The 22,232-nt window shown below is 42.0% G+C and overlaps 2 long non-coding RNA genes across 10 annotated transcripts in view; both read right to left on the bottom strand.

Annotated features, from left to right (window-relative positions):
* Positions 1 to 13,604, bottom strand: part of LOC135303815 (uncharacterized) — a 90,421-nt gene extending 76,817 nt beyond the window's left edge. For 8 of the 9 annotated variants that reach the window (XR_010365194.1, XR_010365199.1, XR_010365193.1 and 5 more), the window contains exon 1: positions 13,402 to 13,604. This is a non-coding gene — a long non-coding RNA (uncharacterized LOC135303815). Of the gene's footprint in view, positions 1 to 8,412; positions 8,678 to 13,401 lie in introns of those variants that run through there. The other variant, XR_010365200.1, reaches the window with a different exon arrangement.
* Positions 13,605 to 17,073: 3,469 nt separating this feature from the next.
* Positions 17,074 to 18,589, bottom strand: LOC135302184 (uncharacterized). Its single transcript, XR_010363876.1, has 4 exons — positions 18,393 to 18,589; positions 17,700 to 17,762; positions 17,555 to 17,618; positions 17,074 to 17,441 (listed from the first exon to the last, which is right to left on the bottom strand). It is a non-coding gene; the product is annotated as an uncharacterized LOC135302184 (long non-coding RNA).
* Positions 18,590 to 22,232: the final 3,643 nt, after the last annotated feature.

The raw sequence follows: 22,232 nt of genomic DNA, 5'->3' as shown, positions 1-22,232 counted from the left end.
TTATTGTGAAGACAAATCACGTTTTTGGTCAGTCACCAAACATATGTGGCGTTGGTTTTACTCCCTGACTGGTAGACTTGCATAACTTAGCAATGGAATCAAAACTGTAAACAGACAGCATATGTGCATGTACGATGTGCAGTTTGCTTTCAGCTAATGATCAAGCACTCTGGGTTACAGTTTGCCCTTGGCAAGCATCTGTACTAGCATAGCTTGAATCCCCTACATGTTTACACTCCACACTGGCAGGAGAGTGGCAGTGTGGCACAGGGAATAGCACAAGGGAACGTGAATTATCTATTTTCGGACTCTGGAGATGGTCTTCGCAAGAATAAAAACTACACAGATAGAAAATCAGAGAGAGAGAAAAACTGGAAGATTTTAAAAGAAAATGGGAAAAATAAAATGCAGCTACCCTAGGAATAGAAGAGGGAAAGGGAAAGTGGGATATAGCCCCAGTCCCTGGAACAGAAATGCAGCAGCTCTGAGCAGAAAGCACCAGGTACAAGCAGTTTTGACCAGGACCCAAAACCCGGAATTTCCTGCGAGGCCAAACCAACAGCTTAGAGATATACACTGTGGCACTGCCTGTTTATTTATTTGTTACTGCCCGTGTCATGGAATACTATGGCAGGGCTAATAAATTCCATTATTTTTGTGACCTTTTCCTTATGTAGAGGAAAATCCTACACTCTTGGCAAGAAGGGAGACTATCTCCTAAACAGAATAATACACCTTCCACTTTCATTTAAAATGAAGCTAGACATCGTACTACAATGACACCAGTGCAACTAGAGGGGTTTACTGACAATTTTCCACTCTCAGCTCTACACTCAAAACACTCCTGTGTCCTCCCCAGTGCCAATAGCTGCTCTGCAGGTGGAGGAAGGAAAGACAGTGCCTGACACTGCAGACTTCCTGCTGGGTTGTGTGCTGTGCAAGTTGCAGCAGAGTCCTTACTGTCACATCCATGCTGGGTTTGAGTTTTCATAAAGCCCTTACACTTGCACAGAACTCCAAGGAAACTGGCATGCACTAAAAGGGCCCAAAACACACTTACAGAATATAACCATGGGTATCTACGGTTTCCAACCCTTCTCAAATACTTTTTTATCTCTGATGGAATTGTAAACAGGACTAATCTGAAATTCAGAGACTGAGTTCCTAATATCAGTGTACAGGTCCCCCACAAAGGAGAGAGAACTTCCCAGGCTTTGATCCCTCTTACCCAAGTTTAACTCACATACAAAAGGAAGCAAACATCATAAATTTCAGGGGGCATTTTTATTTACCCTTGCAGCTGCCAAAGTTCACAAGGCAACAGGACACAGCACAGTTCAGGGAATTAGAGAATGAGAAGGAAAGGACAATGACAGTTTCTTTACAGATGCTTTAGGACTCGATTTAAGTGAACCCACTAGCATCAAACCTGTGACTTCTTCAACACCTGAGAGAGTCTCACAGATTACTGTAAAGTAGATATTCTTAGTGAACACCAAAATAGCCCATAGGTCATTTAAATTTATTGTTTTGCCTTGGAGAAGTTGGGGGACACCAGTGATCTGCTCTGAAGCAAACTCCTTATTCTCACATATCTGGAAATATTCAGCCCTGTTTCACAGACAGAACTGGCTCAATCATGTGAAAAAAGACTCTGTTTAGGGAGGCTCTGCCAAAGCAGGTTCTTACAAAAACCATCACACCATGCAGCCTTAAGAGCTTCCCATGTTTTCCTCTGAATTACAAAAACAATACTTTCAGAGAAGCAACACCTGGGCTTCAAACCACACCATCACAAACAGGACACAGTGGCCATGAGGGTGAATAGCCTGAAAACACAGAATGAGCCCTTTCTGTAATCTCCTACGGTTTGTTCATCTGATTAATGGAGCCCATTCCATTTCCATTTAAGACTATTAAGAAGTCTGTAGCTTTAGCTATTTTTGTCTGCGAGACTCAGCCTGGAGATTTCAGAAGCTTAGCATTCTAGCTGCATGTCACTGCAACCATTGTCTCTTGTCACAATTCTAATTCTATGTTCTGATAATAAAATTTCATTAGTGTCTGCACATCCTTTGCCTTACCTTTGAAGTACTGTCTTGTGCTGAAACGATTAGCAGTACTTTACGTCATATCACTTGACTGTTTGACAGCCATTGTGAGTGAGCTAAACGGGGAGAAATTAAAATTTCTGACAATTCCCATTACATCTAAATTGCTGAGAAATTAAGGGATATTTACTTTTACAAATATTAAAGGTTGTTTAAAATGTAAACTGACTTCTTTTTATTAGTAGATTCCACAATGTGCTAATTCAAAATGACTACATGGCCTTATGTGAATAAATTACCAACTCATTTTCCAAAAGCGAAGGACATTTCCTCCAGGCTGCTTTTTGACTGTTTGTGTCAGTAGAAAAAGAAAACAAAAAAACTTATGAATATTTCAGAACAGAAGATATTCCTTGGTGCCTGTATTGTGTGCTTCAACTTAACACAATAATGAGGTTATCCCTGTATGATATGATTTTTTTAACAACTTAACAAACAGCATGCCATGAAGCACCGAGTTCGTCACATGATATTAATTTATCTTGGGAGGGCTTCCTCCCTGATCAATGGCTTGAGCCCAGCTAATCCAGACCATCACACCCCACATACCTGTCCATACAATGACCAAGCTTAATTTTGAAAGTAATTTACATTTTGCTGCTCCTGAGGATTCACGTTTCATGTCACAGTTTCTTCCATGATTTGGTGTTGCCTCAAACCTGTGTGGTCACTGTCCCTGCAGACTCCAAAGGTACACGAGCAAAAGAGGTGGTGAGTTGTTTAGCAAACCTTCATGAGTTTGTGGGGTCTCACCAGTCAGATTTCAGACACAAATACATTGCTGAAAGTCTTTTAGCTGTTCATTTAACCACCCAGAGCTGCAGCTCAGTTGTGATTTAAAACCTGAGTTAGTGCAGCTGCCTAGAGTTATTCAGATTTCCGGTTGGGAATGAGCAAGGTTAACAATGTTATGACTTTTTAAAATCTCAGCTGAACTATTATGGGGTGACCAGGTGCTCCTGTACATTTTTAATTGCAGCCAAGAAAAATCTAGTCATGGTTCCTCCACTCTAAAACCTTTCCTTTGATTCCTCAGACCATCTTCCACACTACCATTCTTTCCAGACTGATAAACATTCATTTCATCATTTATAAGAGTTTTTCATCTTCAATTATTTCTGAGACTTTTCTTGGTGCCTAATCACAGTTTTCTTCACAATTTTTTTCAAGCTCTCTGCATAAGGTCTGAAGACAAGCACTGCTTCTAAAAGTGCTGGTGCTTTGCCTTGTAGATATCTCTTTTATAGGCTCCATTGTGGACAGCATTCTGGGATGAAACCCCAAATGGCTGCTCACAGTGTGCTGGCATGGTGAATGCAGTTTATTCCACAAAGTCTGGCCCCTGTAAAAGGGGCAGAATAGTTACCTACCACATAGGATGTGGTAAGGCTTAATTTATTAGTGCTGTAAAGCATTTTAGACCCTTAGAAGAAGGGTGTTAGGAAAACATAAAGCACTATTGCCATAAAACATTTGTCTGGCTGAAAGCCCTCACTGGTCTGCTTGAGGAACAAAGAGGGATGTAGGGAACCAGAGCATTTCCCATTAAGAAAAAAGTACTGCTTTCATTTGTTTGGTGTCAGCACGCATATTCTGAGACTCCTGGCAATGGAGAAGGAGGAAGAGCAGTGAGGCTATTGCATGAAACATTACTATTTGATTAAAAGATTACTAGGACATGGAAAAGCACAGAAGCTATTTCCTGTCACCCAACCACACTTACCAAGAGAAACAGATCTGCAAATGCAGGAACTTTAAAATTTTAAGTCCTTCTGATCAAAGCAGTTCATTATGAATAATGCAAACTGTGAAAGGAATGCTGTGCCAGGATGTGAAAATGAAGAAAGATCACAATATTTTTGATGCCTTCATTGTTGGCAACTGCTTTGTTTGATTGGGATTTTTGAAAAGCAAGAATCCCAGCAGTAAATGCAATCATGTTCACTGGCTGCCACCAAAGCTCACCGTGTCTGAAATTCTTTCTTACACGCTTTGCTGAATCAGGACTCCAATACCTGAAATATACTTTGATCTTGACAGTGGTTCAGGTCTTTTCCTTAAAGTCAAAGCCCATTTTGGCTTTTTTTGCTTTGATGCACCATCAAGCTCATGCACATTCTTTGTCAAAATATATCCATATAATAGGGTTATAATAAATAGTTCTTTTAACAGTTCATTTAGGATTTTAAAATGATGAGGTTTGCAAAATGCAAAGAAAGAAATCACACAGATTTTTTTTTTTTAAAGCAAACAAACTGTAACAATCCCCAAATTAATACTACAACCGAAAGAAAATGAAATCTGAGATAAGTTTATGTGACCAAAAGGCTTTGGGGCAGGACACTGCAATATGCTAAAGACACACTCATAACCACAAGCTACATTGAGGACTCAAATCACATATGAATGGCACATTTCAGATGTTCTTCTGCTCCTTAAAATAGATATGTACTTATCAGATGCTGACAAATGGCTACTCTGTAAATGGCTAAAGAAAGATTTCTTTGTGTTCATATTTCATTTTCTTTTCCATTCTGTCATGTCCAGCTTCTGCTCATTTGCTACTGAATCAAAAATAGAGTTGTTCCATAAGAAACGTTGATATTTTTGATCTGCCCAGAAGAAAACACAGGATGTGACAGCACATATTTCATACAAGATTTCCATTGAGTTCACTAGAAACCCCCATATAGGTGCTCATAATTTGGGCTCTACATTTCAGTTCCAGGAATCAGAGGTCGTAAGTCTCAAATGGACCTTTAAGACCCTGGGCTGCCCTCCAGCAAAAAAAAAAAAAACAAAAAAAAAACCAACCAAACAAAAAAAAAAACCCCACCACAATATTCCTCCAGCAAATTGGAAAGATTCAGAGAAGCATCTGAACTTTTGGGAATATACTTGGATCAAACTTCCAAACCTCTTCCAACAATATAAAAACAGAAATAAAACTGGCAGGTGCATCTTTTGCTATGTCCTATAACATAAAAATCATGGGCGACTTCAGTGAAGTGATTGGAAGTCAAGAAGACAATCTAAATATATGTATTATTTATATATTTATCTACAGCCATTCTGTGAAGTCTACTATTTGCAGCTAGACTTCCAAAACTTTGCTAGGAAACTGATGATAGTATCTAAAATTAAAAAGCACAAAATGAGCTTTACTAGAAATTAAATTTAAATGAACAAGTTATTGCAATAGCCCAGGTGCATTCACTGTGCAATGACCAGCTGCACAGCAGCCTGTCTATGCTCTGCTCTCCCTCACTGGAATTGTGCTAGTGTTGCACTAGAAATTATTTATATAAATACATGTATAATGCTCCATACCTTTCCCTGCTGCACAGCAATGTGTAAAGGTGCCTGGAGAAGGGATTATCCTCATGATCCCATGGACAGACACTGACCTCAGGGCACGCACACAGAGCTACTCCTTGCCAATAAAACCATGGCTGGCTCTAGGTTGAACACAGGATTTTGCCCCCAGAAAAATGGCAGCACCAAGCTCCCAGGGAGGCTGCAGGATGGATGCCTGTGCCACACCACTCAGCAAGGGTCTGCCTCACAGACAGCAGATCTTGGACAAGCTTCTAAACCATGCGAGGGTGGGCAATTCTGCCCTTCCCCTCAAAGTATTGTTTACATCAATAAATTTAGCCCCCAGTTTGGCCTGTCCCTTACTGCCATCCTTACAGTGTCATTTCCGCGTCTGTCTCACGTGGACTGACAAATTCAAGAAACCCCCTCCCCCCTCTAATTGACTTTAGCCTTGAAAATTTCTATCTTAACAGAGCAGTTTCACTGATTGCAGAGTGGCAAATGGGAGATTGTCACTTGTTTTTAGAGTGCTTGCTTTTTACAGTGAAGAGCATGAAGTGTACCAGCAACGTTAACCTTCCGGAAACACACAATATTTAAATTACACTGCTCAGAGCACAGTAATTGAGCCAAACAGACATAAGTTCACATCCACTGAGCTTTCAGCGTAGCAAATGCTGCCATCAATCCCTCTCAAGCGCCCAAAGGATGGTTCATATGCCCAGAATGCTGTGTATTTTTTTCCCCAACCCTAGCTGTAGATTTAATAAACTAAAAACTTCCTCTTGCAAATCTCACCTCAGCCATGTAATCTAGGGATAGTCAGATTGTTGGCTAACTCAGACCTTTCTAACATGCTTAGCTGAAACCCTGAGTAAACAATGAAATACCACATAACACACTTTTTTTGCCACATTCCTGAGAGAGCAGACTGACAGGAGCCCATGCATAGACCTGATCACACATTTATTCAACTGCCATGTTTATAAAAAGCCTCCAACTTATTAATAAGCATTTGAAGAAAAGATTAACTAATCACTCCAGAGTCCTCTATTTGGTTATGAGCTGTGCCCACTAACAAGACTTTCCACAAAGGCTGTCATGAAGCTTCATCCTTCAGAGGTCCAGATCCCTGTTCATCAGCCTTTACTACATTACCTACAACTACAGTAAAGGGTGACCCTCTTGCCCACTGAATTCCTCACAAAAATGTACTTTTTTCATCCCTTTTGCCATTTTCCAAACATCTGAATCTATTTGCACTCATATAGGAATACTCCAGACACCAAAACATGGTGTTGCCACCAGACATCTCAGCCTGGGTGCTGCTGGATCCCAAGGTAAATTAATCTAATATTCCTAGAAAGGGAAGCACTGTCCTGCCTGTAAGGTAAAGCCAGGCCACATTCTCACTTGCTACACACTACTGCAATGACTCTGGCATCAGAGGTACCCACTAAGATGCTTTATACAAGGAAACAATTCAAATTCCAGCAACTTAATACTGAGTGAAACATTACCTATATTTATATAGGTCTATCACAGGTCATTTCTAATGCGTAGATATGACCTATGGTCATATTTCAAAAGAAATCACAAAAAGCAGCAGCTACATTGTTCCCTCTCTTTATTTTGTACATCTTGCACTGAGTTTCTGGACTCGCTGCACTTTGTGGCAGTTGTGACATTTTAAGTTCTTGTGGGGTAAAGTGTAACCCCTGTGGAGAACCTGCACATGGCACAGGCACCACTGCTGTGCCTTCCTCATCTTCAAAGCAAGGTGCATTCACCCTGGCTGAGAACAGCAAAAAGTGCTGTGCTCTCCCTGCTGGGTTACACAGGCACAAATCAGAGCAGGCAGAGACACCAGCAAAAACATTTCCTCACCTAAGAAATCCAAATATCCTTTTTAAAAATTAAGGTCTAAACTATCTTTTGAGATGAAGTGCCTTATATTCATGAATAAAAGAAACCCCTTTGTTATGTGTTCAGAATGTGTGGTTAAGCATTTTTTAGTTTATAATATTATAAAATCTTGCTTCACTTATGAATCCAAATCTCAATGTGCAGGAAATGAGCAGGTGCTCAACATTGTCTATTAACTGTCCTATCAAGCGATCAAAATGACATATGGAGGCTTAATAGCAGATTTGAAATAAAAATTTTATAAGTCCAGGTGTAAAACACATGTCACGCCACAAATAAAAAGGGTTTCCCAATGTCAGCTGGAGCCTGCTCTACTGGGTTTTTGCAGAGTAGGAATCTTGGAGGAAGCTTCGGCCATCTCAGATAATGCCTGAACTTTAATTCTACTTGCTTTGGAAACAAACTATATCAATTATTCCCACACTCCAACCTAAATAACAACACCTTTTCATTCTGCTTCTACGTGTGCACACCATATCCTACAAGAAGGAATAACAACACACACGCACTCTCAATTCTACATTTCTAATGCATAAATCTAAAGAATCCTCATAAATAAAGTGTCTGGAATCATCCCAGCAGCAAGCTTTGCTGGTTTGAGTCTCTCCCTACTCTCAAATCCAATGCAGTCTGTCTCACTGCAGGCTAACAAACTCTTCTCAAATAAGATCCTTAGGGAGATAGTGATCATTGGAACTGTAGGGATTTTTCTAGGGGAAGTAAAGTTGATGGTCTAGATCCTGATCCAGCAATATTCAAATTGACTAAAGCTAAACTGTTGCTGGAAGCAGGCATGAGCTGAAGTATGTTGAGGAACTTGTCTTTAAATACATATAATTCATATAAATATATACACTCACACACACATAGATATAAATTTTATATATATAGATATATACACATAGAAGCCTTTAGACATGAAAATATTTTCCTCCTCCAAAAGCATCCTCATCTCAAAGTACAAAGTATTTACATCTGTGGTGTAAATAAGCCTTACTCTTGATCACTGTGCTCATCTTAACTCATAAAAGCAGCAGTATAATTTGAGAAAAAGTACCTTAATGCATGGCTTATCACCTTGTCCTTTTTACAAGTGCTGTCGATTAAAAAGTCTCATTTATTTTCTTTCTTATTCTGGGCAGATTTGCATGTGGTGCTCTCATTTCTAAAGAGAAAAAACTTCAAAATGAACTTTAGGATAAAACCATCTCAAGAACCTCAGCTGTATCTTTGCCTTTGTAACGTTTCCTTCACTGAGAGCTCTTGAAATCAAACGCCAGTAAAAGCACAAGCTTAGCGCTGTTATTATTATCAAGCACTCGGGGCGTGTGTAAATTTACTCAGCGCTTTACAAGCGGAGATAAAAATATCCTGAGAGTCAACACAAGGGATGGCAAACACCAGGGCGGCAGGGAAGGGGAAGGGGAAGGGAGCGCGTCCTGCCCGTCCGACAGCAGGTGGGGCTGCTGCAGTGCGGGCTGGCTGCTGGAGGGAGAGGATGGAGGGAGGATGAAGGCTCTGCAGCTCCCAACCTGCAGGAAGCTGACGGCTCCGATTCAGAACCGCTCTGGTTTTCACATCGCTTATTTCATCGCTCCTCTTGGCCTCGGCAAGCCTTAGCCGAAGTTCCCGAGTGCTTTTCTGGGTGTGACTAAAGCAGCGATCGGAAAGATCCAGGGCAGTTCGTCACTAACCTGGATCGCATCTCCTGTGGCAAAGCCAGTGATACACAGCCAGCCTACACCTGCCTCTCCTGCCCCGAGAATGACACGGGAACAGGGGAGAGGCAGGATTGTAGAAAAGGTAAAGAAGGCTTTATTCAAAATAACAGCGAGGTTTTGTACAGCAATACGATAGAGTCTATTTGATTGGCTAACTAACAAAAACATCTTCCTCGCACACTGTCCTTGAAAAGAACAGGAAAACAAAGTAGAAAAACACCACCTGCAAGTTGCTTATGCCTAACAAGTTATCACATCTTTCCAACTCCCTAAAATTTCTCACAAGCCACTGTGAGAAACACTTGCCATTTCTCTCTCTGTCCCATGGCATCCACATGCACCTATGGGGAGCACACTTGAATGACTGAAAAACTGCACTGCATCTCATTTAGAAAACATGCCAACTATTTTTAATACAATTTTTTACAATACCATCTCCATGTGCAGGTCATTCCCATTGCCCTATCAAATTTAGGAGCATGTCAAAATGATGTTCAAAGCAGAACGCAAGAAAAAGTCCTGAGGACAAATCTTCTTAGCTGAAAGTCTGAAATTTTCAAGTCCAAAGGTCCAGTTATGCTGCACTGAAGGGGAAGCTGAGCCCTTTTTCAGGGAAGAGAATGGGCACGGAAAGTTGGTGCCTGGTTTAGCAACCCAAACCCACTGAAAGATGAGAGCAGCAAGCTCTAAGTGCAGGCAGGCAGAGCTCAGCGAGAAGCCCTGGCTGGCAGAGCAGAGCCCAGGCACTGAGTCAGCTCTCATTACCCTGACAGCTCACATGAGCCATGCCACAGGGAACACCAGGAGAGCCCCCAGATTGCTGTGTGCCAGGTGGGCTTGGAGGGCCACTCTTCATCTCTGCTTCTACCACTTCTGAGGCACTGGCAGGATGTTCTGCTGTGGAAACCCAGGGCACTGGGAATGTTTCTCTGTCTGCTCTGGGGCACCCTGACCCCCAGGGGAGCACTGACTTTGACCCTCATCCATGGAGAAAGTTCCCTAGACTTCAAGACAGACCAGAATCCACAGAAGTGTGAAACAGATTATAGAGAATAGTAGTATATAGAGTGTAGGTGTATCCCTTGGTGAGAAATTTAGGTTTGGGATTTTTAGTATGTTGTGGATGGAAGCAAGATGGAGGGCACAGGGTGTCATCCTGGCTTTCTTCTTCATGGATTTGGCTGGCATTTTGTAATTGGGCAGAAAAATCTGCATTGTGGGCTTCCAGGGATCAGTTATTGGGTAAAAAGGGAAAATAATCTAAGTGTCAGCTCTTAATTGAATAGTTTAGTCTTAAAAGATCTTGTAACAAGAGATATTTAGCCATTTTGTGCCTTCTAATGAGAAGCTGCAGAACTCATGGTTGTGAGACTGTTTTACTGATAAGAAATAATAAACACCTGAGTCCCAACATGAACTATCATCTCAAGGACCTTCAATCCCCACCCAGAGAAACCAACATTCTACTGCATGACACAGGCTCTGCCAGCACTTGGCATCTTCCAGAATCAGGCACCATGGGAGGGTTTCTGTTACAGCAGAGACAGCCACCATATCCACAGTGCCACCACACAATTTCAGAAAGCTTTAAGCATTCTCCCAAACACAATAACACCTCACCTCATCAGAAGGCTTCAGGCATCTGCCCACACAGAGTAACACCAGAGCACTTCATAAGGCTGCAAATGTCTGCTCCTCCTGTCCTTCAGCCCCCTTCAGTGCCCTGCTGTTGGTGCAGGGCCCCTGTGTGCCCTCTGCTCCCTGCGGGGTTGGGCAGCACCCCTGGGCACTCCATGGCTCCTCACCTTCAATAGCATTCACCTGTGCTGCACAGCTGCAGCCCATTAGGGATCACCACAATCGCCACCAACCGTGTGCCTTTAGGTTTCAACAGTTCTGGTCATGATTTTTGTGCGGTTACCTCATACTTCTAGCACTGAAGTGTCCACTGCTTTGTCCCCATCTCTCCCCCTGACAAAAAGTAGCTCTACTTAGATAAAACTACTCTTCTGTATGTTGCCTCATTTTCCATCTTTAGTCTCTTAGCACTGGGTCCATACGTGCTGAGGATGTGTCTGGATGGACATTCACATTACTCATGTAAAACACTATCCCTGTTTTCTGCTAGCTAAGCTGAGGGCATCCCATCCACAGCAGCATGGTACTCAGGACAAGCTGCAAAACTCACCCAAGGCACAGAATAAACTCTGTGACAATTATTGAACTCAGTCACTGCTAAGTAACCACTCGGTCACTGTGAAATTATTAAGAGCTATCTCAAGGTTTCTCTGCAAGCAGCAGTTGCTGCAGTGTCAACATACCTTGAGATACACACACAAGGTCTCTGGAGACTTGATAAATTGGTTTCTGGCCAGTGCTGCTATTCCCTCTGATGGTTAAATTAAGACATGCCAACATGCTACAATCACACCTCTATTCTGTCAGGTAGACCTATGGAGATAAAGACAGACCCAAACAAAAAAAGGGTCCCTGCTCACAGCAAGAGACAGATGCATAAAGACAGGCAAAACTGTAATTTTTCCAGAGAACCTAATAATTCCACTGTTTGAAGAGCAGCACACAGAATCAAAATATACAAGGGTGGGGCTGGCCATGTCTCAGACACCCCTGAGGTAGTTACAGCTGCTTCTTAACAAGTGCACAGCAGCTCATGAGGCCCAGGGTCCCTGCCTGCCAGCCACAGGACAGCAAGGGGATGAAGGGAACAAGAGTATTAAGAGGGCATGATGCCAAGCTGGGGACTCCTTGACCTTTTTTCTTTTCACTACATGATGCCCCCTTTCCACCACCTGTGTGATGCCCCTTTGCAGGGTCATGCACAACTCCCTGATGACCACAGTGTCTGAACTTGGAGACATGGCAGGGTTTTCCACTCATACAGGAAGAAAGGGTCAGATAGAAGCATGAGGGAGAGACAAAAGAAGACATAAATGGTTGGAGTCCCTTTCAGAAGGAACACAGACAGAAGAAAGCACTGCTCTTTGCCCAGCAAGCTTTGCACTCCCAGTAAGACGCCTGGGTGCAGCAGAGGCACTGCTCTGGGAGAGGAGGAGGAAGCTGCTGTCTGGAGGATGGTAAGGGCTAGAGACAGAGTTTCAGATTTGCACACACCCTCCCTTGAGCAGTGTTTGCCTCACAGCCTTAGCAAATGTGTTCCCTCCAACACGTGGCCTATTTTCTTACTGACCTGTATTGCACTGAGACTGCAAGAAGCCTCTGAAACCAGGGGTCTACTTCTCCCCCACAGCCATTTTTACACCGAGTTAGTGTCACTTTTCACAGCAGGCTTAGTCCCAGTTTGCACTTTGCTCGAGAGCAGCATCTTTCCAGATGCAGCAATGCTGAATTAGTGTCAACATTCTTTCCAGAAGCATCATTCCAAATAGATGCCTACCCCTCACAGCAGAAGGGCACACTCTTAAATGTGGTAATTAACAGGCAGCTCTATAAAAAATGCTGTAAACATTAAAAACATGAAATCTTTAGTAGATTTCTTGCATCTGCTGGTAGAGGGTTTGTTTTCCATGGGAGACAAAGCAGTGACTGTGTGTAAATTATGCTCATGCCAAGTGTTAAAATGCAATAACACACCACCCTAGAACATGCATAGAAATGACTGCCTTGCTATGTATTTTGTACTAAAAGCAGTAACTTAATCATCAAAGTAAAGATGAATGGGCTGTTTTACACCCTCATGACAGGAGCTCTTCCATGCTGTTACTTGGAACCAGCAATTCACATTTCCCTCAGGAAACCAAGACCAAAGGGCACAGAGAAGCTTCCTCACTCACATCAGATGAATGCTGGCAATGAAGCCCAAGAAGCCATGCTTAGTCCCTGCAGTAGTCAGAGCCACCACATTCAAACCACACACATGGCTGTCCACTCTCTATCCAGCCTGGATATTGCTTGCCATACAGGCTGGACAAGGAGCCTCATCTGTGAGCAAAATTCTAAAGCATTCCCTCCTCAGGATACTCCAAACTCCTTTGTGCACTACTTCAGTACAGAAAGCTAAGATGAGGCTGATGCAAACACAATTTCTTCCTTTGTGCTTTGAAGCACTGAAGAAAAATGTCACAGCCTAAATATGGTTTCTGAAGGTGTCTCTGCCCATGGCAGGGGTTTGGAGCTATTGGAGCTACATGATCCCCTAGAGGTCCCTTTCAACTCAAGCCTTCCTATGCTTCTATTGCTTCATGATGTGCTAATGCAACAGCTCTCTTCCTCCCGATGTTTTGTTCTATTTCTCTAACTCTGTCCTCAGGAATTGCCAGCACAGGACAGGAATTTCTGCCACTTACCTTCTGGGGAAATCCCTGCTGGGAAGGTGTAGCAGACGGTTCAGACGGCCACAATCCCCAGAGTGTCCCCACACAATTTCACAAGGCTTCAGCCCATGCAGAGTAGCACCAGACCACTTCAGGAGGCTGCAAGCTGTGCCCTTCTTGTCCTTCAGCCCCCTTTTGTGCCCTGCTGTTGGTGCAGTGCCCCTGTGGCATTAGGCAGCACCCCTGGGCACTCCATGGCTCCTCACCTTCAATTTTATTCACCTGTGCTGCACAGCTGGAGCCCACTGGGGATGAGGCTCAGCCCCAGCCCCACTCCCAACCACCACAAACTGTGTGCCTCCAGCAAGGGTCACGTGTGGTTTGAAAACTGGCCCAGGCAGCATCTGACATTTCCTCCCTGAGGTCACCCTCACAGGGGGAAGTTGACTTTGGCTGGAGCACTGTGTGTTCTGGCTAACCCACCTGGCAGGCAAACTCCCAGGGCACTCCTGGCAGGGTGAACCAGAGCAGCCTGAGGCTGCACTCTGATATTCAGGAAAGCCTGGGGCAGAGACACTGAGTCCAGCACAGAGCCCAGGGCCCCCATAAAAGCCCGAGCCAGCTTACAGGGAGGTTGGTGCCAAGGCTCCTGTACAACAGGGAATCCAGCTTGTTCAAAACGGTGTCTTCTGTGTCACTGCCAAACCCCACAGGATCTCGGGTCCAGTGCTAGTCATGCTGCTGGTGGCACTACACATTTATGGGGTCTGTTGTTGAGGCTCTGCCATTCAGTGCTTTGTTCAGTCAAGAAATCCAAGTTGGCTTAGTCTTATTGTGTTAATAGATCTAAATATGGACATAAAGAACTTGAGCATACATAAGCACAATGAATATGAGGCTCTCATTCATTCCTGCACAGTACACAGTAAATTGCCAGCGCAGCCCTTTGAGATTACTAACATCTTTAGACTTGGCCTCACAAAGATTACACTCCCCACTCAGCAATTCAACCTCCTTCTAATACTTTTAAAACAGAGGAAAGGCCAAGACCTCTAGAGAAGATGCCAAAGATTGAATGGTTGGCCCTGAAAGCAGACCAACTGCAGCAGGCAGCAAAGCAAAGAGGCCATGCCAGCAGTGGTGCTCTCAAGGAAAGGAAGCACAGTTTCTGTTCTGGCATCCACAGCACCCAAACACTTACACACACAATGCAGGTCCCTGCAAGGCAACAGCCAGTATCTGCTTGGAAAGGGTCTTTGCTACTTGGAACTTTTTCAGGCTTTCTTAACACTGTGGCTTTTCTAAGGATTCCCTCACTCTTCTGGTTGTTATGGAAAAAATTAAATCACTGGAGCTCCCACACTTACTGGGCCCCAGAAAGCTGAAACGGCTAAGAGCCAGAATATACTGCATGATACTCTGTTTTCATTCTAACAAGAAAGAACTTTTGTTTCTCTCCAAACAACAGTAAGCTCACATCAGGAAGTGAGCATTTGCAAGGCTGAAATCTCAACACGGAGCATTATTTAAATTTGTAGGGCTATTTAATGTTCGTCACACATTTGATCCTAACAGTGCAAATGATTTTCTATCAGAACATTTTTTTTCCACTTCAACAAGGAAAACTGCCCCTCCAAATATAAGCACTGCTTGTTATTTTGAGGCAGTGAGGCAAAACATACAGCACACAGACCACATTTGGCCTGCTTAGCAGATGTCTACAGATCACTTGATGTTAATTTCAACATAAAAACTATTATATTTCTGGCCTCGCCCTATTAGTTGTTAAATAATTATTTATGCTTGGCAAATAAATTCTAGGAACCTTGAATAAAGCCCATCAACCCTACTAATCTAGCCATATTTGACACAACAGTTTGCACTCACAGAAGACCCAAGATGTAATGTTTGTTGCCTGTATGATTCTGTCTCACAACTTAAAAGGTAATCCCATATTTACATTTAAATGCAGACTGTACATAGGATGTGTTCCAACGTTACTTCCCAGGCAAAGAATGAGCTTGTTTGCTTTACTGACATTTGCAACTATCCTATGGCTAGTTTCAGTTCATAACTCAGTTTACTTAAATCTGCACTCCACAACTCTGGCACTAGTTAACATGTTTTTCCATAGGAGTTTTGGCTTTGCCTATCAAATTTGGCTGTATTTGTCATTGGTTAAGCCCTGCTACCCTGTGACCTTGTACAAAACAAAACAATAACTGGAAATATAGACTTCCCTTAATTAATATTTTTAAGCAGCTAACCTAACTTACAGGAGTGCTATTTATACACATTCAAAAATGTAGTTGTTGTGTATTCTGCTTGAATGGTTTGTGAATTCCAAATAGTCAAGCTACAACAAGATTTGGAAAAGATACTGCCTGCAAGGCCCTGTGTGAAAGGCTTTCAACCAATCTTGGGACATTCATATGCTGTTGTCTGAAGAAATGTAGCTGATGCGTTGCCTTTTGAAAGCACATTTTAGTGTAATTATACTTTTTTTATCCTTAACAGACCAGAATTTAAAGATTTGGAAAAAAGGAGGAATTTGAACATTCCACTGAGGAGAACTAGTTCAATATGTCTATTTTTATTTCATCTGTCTGGTTAAAGGAGCACGGCTTCTCTATTATCACAATAATGTACATTATGTCTGCATTTAAGTTTATGTGCAGTTTATGATTTTGTGTGATAAATAAAAATTAGTGATGCAAAAAGGAGCAAAAGGAATTCACATTGCTTCCAGCAAACTGCACTTCCTGCCCTAAAAGCTGCGTGGCTTTGCTTTGCATCGTTGGCAAAATAAAGTTACAGAGATGCTTTCAGCTGATTTTGGTGGACATTGAACAGACCCCTTTGTCCTATGAAAGAGCCAGGAAAGAGCCAAGTTCCTCTGTTCCCCTGGATATCCCCATTCCAGGCTGCTCTGCAGCTACAGCATTTATGCATCTCTCAGCCCTGAGTCCTTTCTACAGCTGACCTTGCACGGGGAGATTTTAACCCTGGGTTAAAAATGTTCAGTGAGAGCTCTGGGCTGTGTTTTACTGCTGCATCCAGGAGGCAGAGGTCGTGGCCAAAAGCAGGGTTTATTGTAGGGTTGGTTTTACAGTTTTTATTAATGGCAAGCCAGTTTCTCTCCACTGATGTCTGGGATAATGCAATGTATCCTTGAACTTCGTGTCATAAAGTAGCAAAGGTCAGCAACTGCTGAGGCAGAAAAAGTGAGGAGAAAAGACTGTAAATAAAATCATGTACATCAAAAGTACTTGTTAAACACTTGCCTTTGTGACATATGACTTTGATGTTATTATTTCCTTTGCCTGTTGATAACACATACCCACCTGTTAAATACAAACTGCCCAGCTAGCTAATACAGCAGGGTTTCACATGCTGCAGGTCCCCTAGCGTGGATAGCTAGAAGCAAACCAAAAAAGGTGGTGGGGGAAAGCAGCACCCTCAACAGAGCAGGGAACCAGAGTCACTAAATCCAACACTAGCCCTGCATGTGGCATTAACCTAGACAGATCTTTGCTCATGCACACTTTTTTCCTCTGTGTTGCAGCTCTGAGGGAAGCTTTGCAATGTCAGCAGATTCTGAGATGAACTTTTGAGATCTTCAATTGCTACGAGTTTCATTAACAGCTGACACCATTGCTCAGGTTGCCTGCAGCCTTTTTTGCTTTTAAACATTGTTAATCATACCTCACTCTGTGAAAAACAGCAATAAATCAAAACCATAGAGAGATGCACTTTCACAATAAAGCCACCAGGAAACAAAAATTATGCCCTAGACTTAGGAGGAGGTCAATTCAATCCTGAAGAAGACATCCTAGCCATGGGAAGAAGAGGAATGGATAACTGCAGTCAAGTGTTTTCTCTGACCATGGTACTGCTCAGAAACTGGCCTGTGAGCAGGGTTTTAGTAGGTCTAGCAGTGCAATTACTACAAAATTTATTTTGAAGTGTGTATTTAATGTGCCAGGGCCTCAGGTATCCCTGTAATTCCAAGGCACCTGTTCTTTTGATGTGAGTTGAGTTTTAAGGAGATGCCATTCTCAGACAATCACACGCTGAAAATAGAAATGACAAAGAAATATCCATTAAATGCAAAGCAGGCAGACAGGCAAGATTTCCTGCAGATAATTAGGTTCAATAGTTCTGTCAGATGACTACAAAACCTGACCTTATATACTTCTTTCTGGTGCAGTTTGTTTTTCTTAGGTAGGCATCCTAACAGGTGGTTTCCTCTGAAAGAAATAGTCCAGTGTAAACCAGGGCTGTCCATAACTTCAGATGCTGTGGCAAGGTTTGACCACAAACTGGATTACCTGAACATGGGCACCTTTCAAATTGCACTGCTTGAGAGGCTGGCACAGCTGAGCAGTGCTGAACTGTTAAATCACAGAGAAATTAGAGGGGAAAAGATTAAACCTTGCAATCTGGGATTTGCAGGCAGACCTGTAAGAGTGGCAAACCCTCCTGTACAGATACCAAGGGATACAGATTAGCAGTATTTTAGTCTCCAGTTAATTGATGCTCTCTATGTCTACTACCTTTAGCACAAATAAAATTTCATTGTGACTTCAATAATTCTGTTTGCACTCTCCCCCATGGTTTGTCATTGTTTGAGACAAACCATGTTTTTATGATGAAGACTATTCAGTGCTGGCCCACTGAACAGCACAGCCTGCTTTGGGATCATGTCCCTCACAAACTGAGATCTAGCTGTGCCTGTGGTTGTCTGCACCAGTCTGTCTGTCACTCTCCACAAATCTCCACGCTGTTCTATTTGGGTATTTTCTCATTTAAAGGCTGGGGCAGTGCAGCTTTCAGTAATCAGCAACTTCAGCACAGATTACAGCACAAAACCCACATTTTCACTATTTAACTCCAAAAAAGAATGAATTCAGCAACAATTTCATTCTTCACCAAAGAAAAACAAAATGTTTACTTAACCAATTTCCTTGTCTGCTTTTTCTCTATCTTTAACAAAATCCTCCAGTTACTATTCAGAGGCATACCTTACTTTCATACATCCAGGGTTCTAAAGTTATACAAGGACTGGTGTGTGTGCAGTTCAGCTCTCCTACAGATTTAATTTTGTTGCTCTTGCTTATGAACAAACAAGGGATAATTTTTTTCCAGCTCCTTCTCTGCTATTTCCCCATTTCACTAACAATACATGCGCCCTGATAAGTATTCAGCTACAGCAGTGTCTGCTTTGAGCAACAAAGCTGCTCTCCCATACCTTCTGTAACTGATTTGAGGAAGTTTACACCTCAGTCCAAACATCTGTGCCTGCAATTCCACCCCCACGTGCTCACACTCTGTGTTTGCATATGCAGGAACTTGGGTTTAAGCACAGCACAGCCCAGCAGCATATCCAAGTCTCCAGACTTTTATGCCCTACATACACCGTGGAATTTCCACTGTGCAAAATTATTCATGACAGAAATGTTGAAGGACCATCCTCCCCCCTGCCTCTGTGATGAGAATACCAATGAGAAACATAGTAAGAGGTTTTCTTTGGCTTCCTGATCATAGGGAGGAAATAAAATTTTAAACCAATATGTTTAGTGGGAGGGAAAGGGAAAGTCACTGCAAAATGTTGAAGACCAGGGGTGCAAGTACATACTTGTATTAACATCTCCCATCCCTGGAGCTGCAGTAATTTGCATGACATTATCTACCTGGGATGTTGCTATGGTTATCACCATACATAAGTAATTACCAGGGCAAATTGCACATACAGCGCACGGATTCATGCTGTCAGAAGCAAAGGATCTTTTTATACACTTGAAAATGTACATATTCAAAAAAACCACTAATCACAAAGATTCCTGATATGAGAAAAACTTCTGGAGTACTCCAAAATTGTTGTTAACTATGCTTATTGACACCTTAAGGACCAAGTCAGACCATGTCCAAGTGAAGATAGACACTGCACAGGCTCTGCAGAAAATCAGCAGAAAGTCACCAGTAGTAGTGAGCAGAAACCAACCAGCAGGAACAGTAGAAACCCCTCCCAAAGAGTCTGAGGTATAAGCAGATGAGAAAGGCAAAGAGAAGGAGAAGGGGTGTATCAGACAGAGCAAATAAGATTGCCAGCTCCCTTGATAGCACAGGCCACGATTATTTTGGGTAGATTATGTCATGAAACTTTCTTCTGGCAACTAGGCACAAAAAGATGAACAGAAGAGAAGGAAGAGGAGTGATGCAGACTACACCCATGCTAAGAAAAAGACAAGAGATATGGTGTTGTGATGAAGCAGCTGGTCAGGACAAGCCAAAATTAAGTCTAATCAAAGTGGCTCTCTGGAAGTTCCCATGTTTTCTCTCCTGCAAAGTTTCTGCTGCTGTTTGCAGTTTGGGATCTGATTGTGCTCCCCGTGGTTTCCCACAGGAGCTGAGACAAAAGTTACAGTCCATCCACACCTGTTCACCCAAGCTGAAAGTAGCAATTAACGCCCAGCAGAATTTGGAGGAAAGTAAAAATACAGAGTATCTAATACTAACTCAAACAAAGTAAATTAGACATTAAAAGCTCATTCTGAAATACTGATACTGTTACATTTCCAATAAAACACAGCTGCACTGTAAACAAACAGCTTGAGCTGCAGTCTACTGGTATCGATGAAAACTTTCCAACAAGTTTGAAGTAGGTGTTCTATGTCCTCAGGAAAAGACAAAGCTTTAAAAATAGTGCTGACACTGTGACTTGAGTAAACCACATTAGGCTAACAGGAACATAAAATATAATTCTGAAAAGCACAAAATACGTTTCTACAATTTAATTTGAGGTGGCATACATGAGTCTTATACCCATTCAAACCAACCATATTTTCCATGTACAGAGAAATACTGTGATTAATCCAGATTTACAAACTACAGTAGAATTGGGGAGAAAAGAGTAGTATTTTCCATTTGTAGCTTCTCTGAAAAAAAAGTTATTTTGTTTACTTAGAAATCATCTGCTTCTCTCAGACATATATTTTTATATATTTTATATATTTTTACCTCCTAGTAGTACCAGGCTATTATAATGCCATCCAATATTTTGACTATTTAAGCAGACAGAACTAGAAAAACATAGTGATAGAGGTATGCTCTGAGAAGAGCTTCAGAAGTGTGACAAGAGCAGGTATGAGCCAGCAGGCAGTCAGAAAGCACAGCAGCCCTTAGGGACCATTTGCATGGTCTCAGGGAAGTCACAATTAAAGATGTCCACAAACACTGGCTAAAGATGCAAGATATGTGTAATGTCATTAGGAAAAAGGCAGACTGAAGACAAACACAGATGTGAAATAAGTAATCTCAGGGTTTATGCCAGTGACTGAACACCCACGGTGACAGGAATATTGTAACTCTAAATATATTTCATACAAAATAGTTTGTTGGTTTTAAATATATCAATGAAAGGGAAAGTAAATATGTGAAGAGCAAAATGCAAGATGGAAAAAGTGAGATAAATATTGTTAGATTCAGAGGAAAAATGTTATAAACAGTTAGCAAAGCTCTTTGATTTGCACTGTTTTCCAGCCCATAAAATCCTAATACCTTGCCAGCGTTTCATTAAAAGCTTATGAACTACCCAGCATGCCTGCTCCTGCATAAATGTATTGCTAAAAAACATGGTTGATGTTGCAGATCTGGTATTTTGCAATGTTTCAAAGAAACCTTACGTGTATCAAACTCAGATGCATTATTGGAAGAAGTGGGGATGGTGACAATGGCCCCACAAACTCTAAAATTAATTAATCATTCAAGAAGAGTAAGTTTCTCTCAAAGATGTTCGAAGTAACATCTCTAAACCAGAAAATACAAATATTTTAAGAAAGGGGCATTGTGGATAAAGGACTTAAGAGAAAACTACAGTTTTGTGAATTGGATAAAAGGAGCTGAAGGCATGTCTTCACAGAGGATTGAGAGTTCAAGGTCACGACAGCCCAACAGCAAAATCTGTAAATGTTAATCTGAGTGATACAAAGATTTGGCAATGCTAAGACTGACCAGATCAACAACTGTTCTGACTGAATGTGCAGCCTATTCTCAGCATTACCATCTCAGACTTCAGTCCTCTAAGGACAAGTAATGGCAATATCATTCCTTTTCCACAAAAAGTCATATTGGATCAATCAAATCTTTGTTGTTATTACCAATGGTCCCGAACCAAGTCTGGAGGGATCAGGACACTCACGATTTCCCATCTTTCATAAGACCACTGCATTTCAGGGCTCGTTCTCACCGGAACCCAAACATGGGGCAAAATTAAAATGTTCCGACGGGCAGAACCCATATCCCTGAGGCAAAACTTCCCAGTGTCTGGAGGCTTTCCAGTGTGTGCACTTAGCCCATTCTGCATTGCTCTTACTGTAGCTCTCCTCACAGAAGTGCCTCCAAATTGTTCTGACAACAAAACATAGAAATTCATTTCCCACTTCCCTCAAATAACTTCATATCCCTCTGCTGCTAAGATCAAGCATCAAGCTGATGCTTGAGTACAACACTGATGGGGTGAATGGGCAGTAAAACCCACCTGTTACTCATGCAAATGACCTGTCTCTTAACTAGCAACACACTCTGGTACTTGTGGATATGTAAGCAAAAATTTAGCACCTCAGCACAAACCCACCTCTGGAATAACATTAATAACAATATTATAGAGGTAGCAGGCAGAGACAGGAATATTAGAAGACCAAGATGCAAATAAGAACATCTGAATTATTGAACAAGCATGAGATTCCTGAATACATTAAGAAAAACTTGGTTTTGAAGGTAGATGCTTAATAACAAACAAATAAACAAACCCAAACGCAGCAGAAGGATTATGTCTCACTAGCTTTGGAAACTCAAAGACAGCT

This window comes from Passer domesticus, chromosome 6, assembly GCF_036417665.1.
Source record: "Passer domesticus isolate bPasDom1 chromosome 6, bPasDom1.hap1, whole genome shotgun sequence".
NCBI lineage: Eukaryota > Metazoa > Chordata > Aves > Passeriformes > Passeridae > Passer > Passer domesticus.
This window is presented reverse-complemented; position numbering and strand designations above follow the sequence as displayed.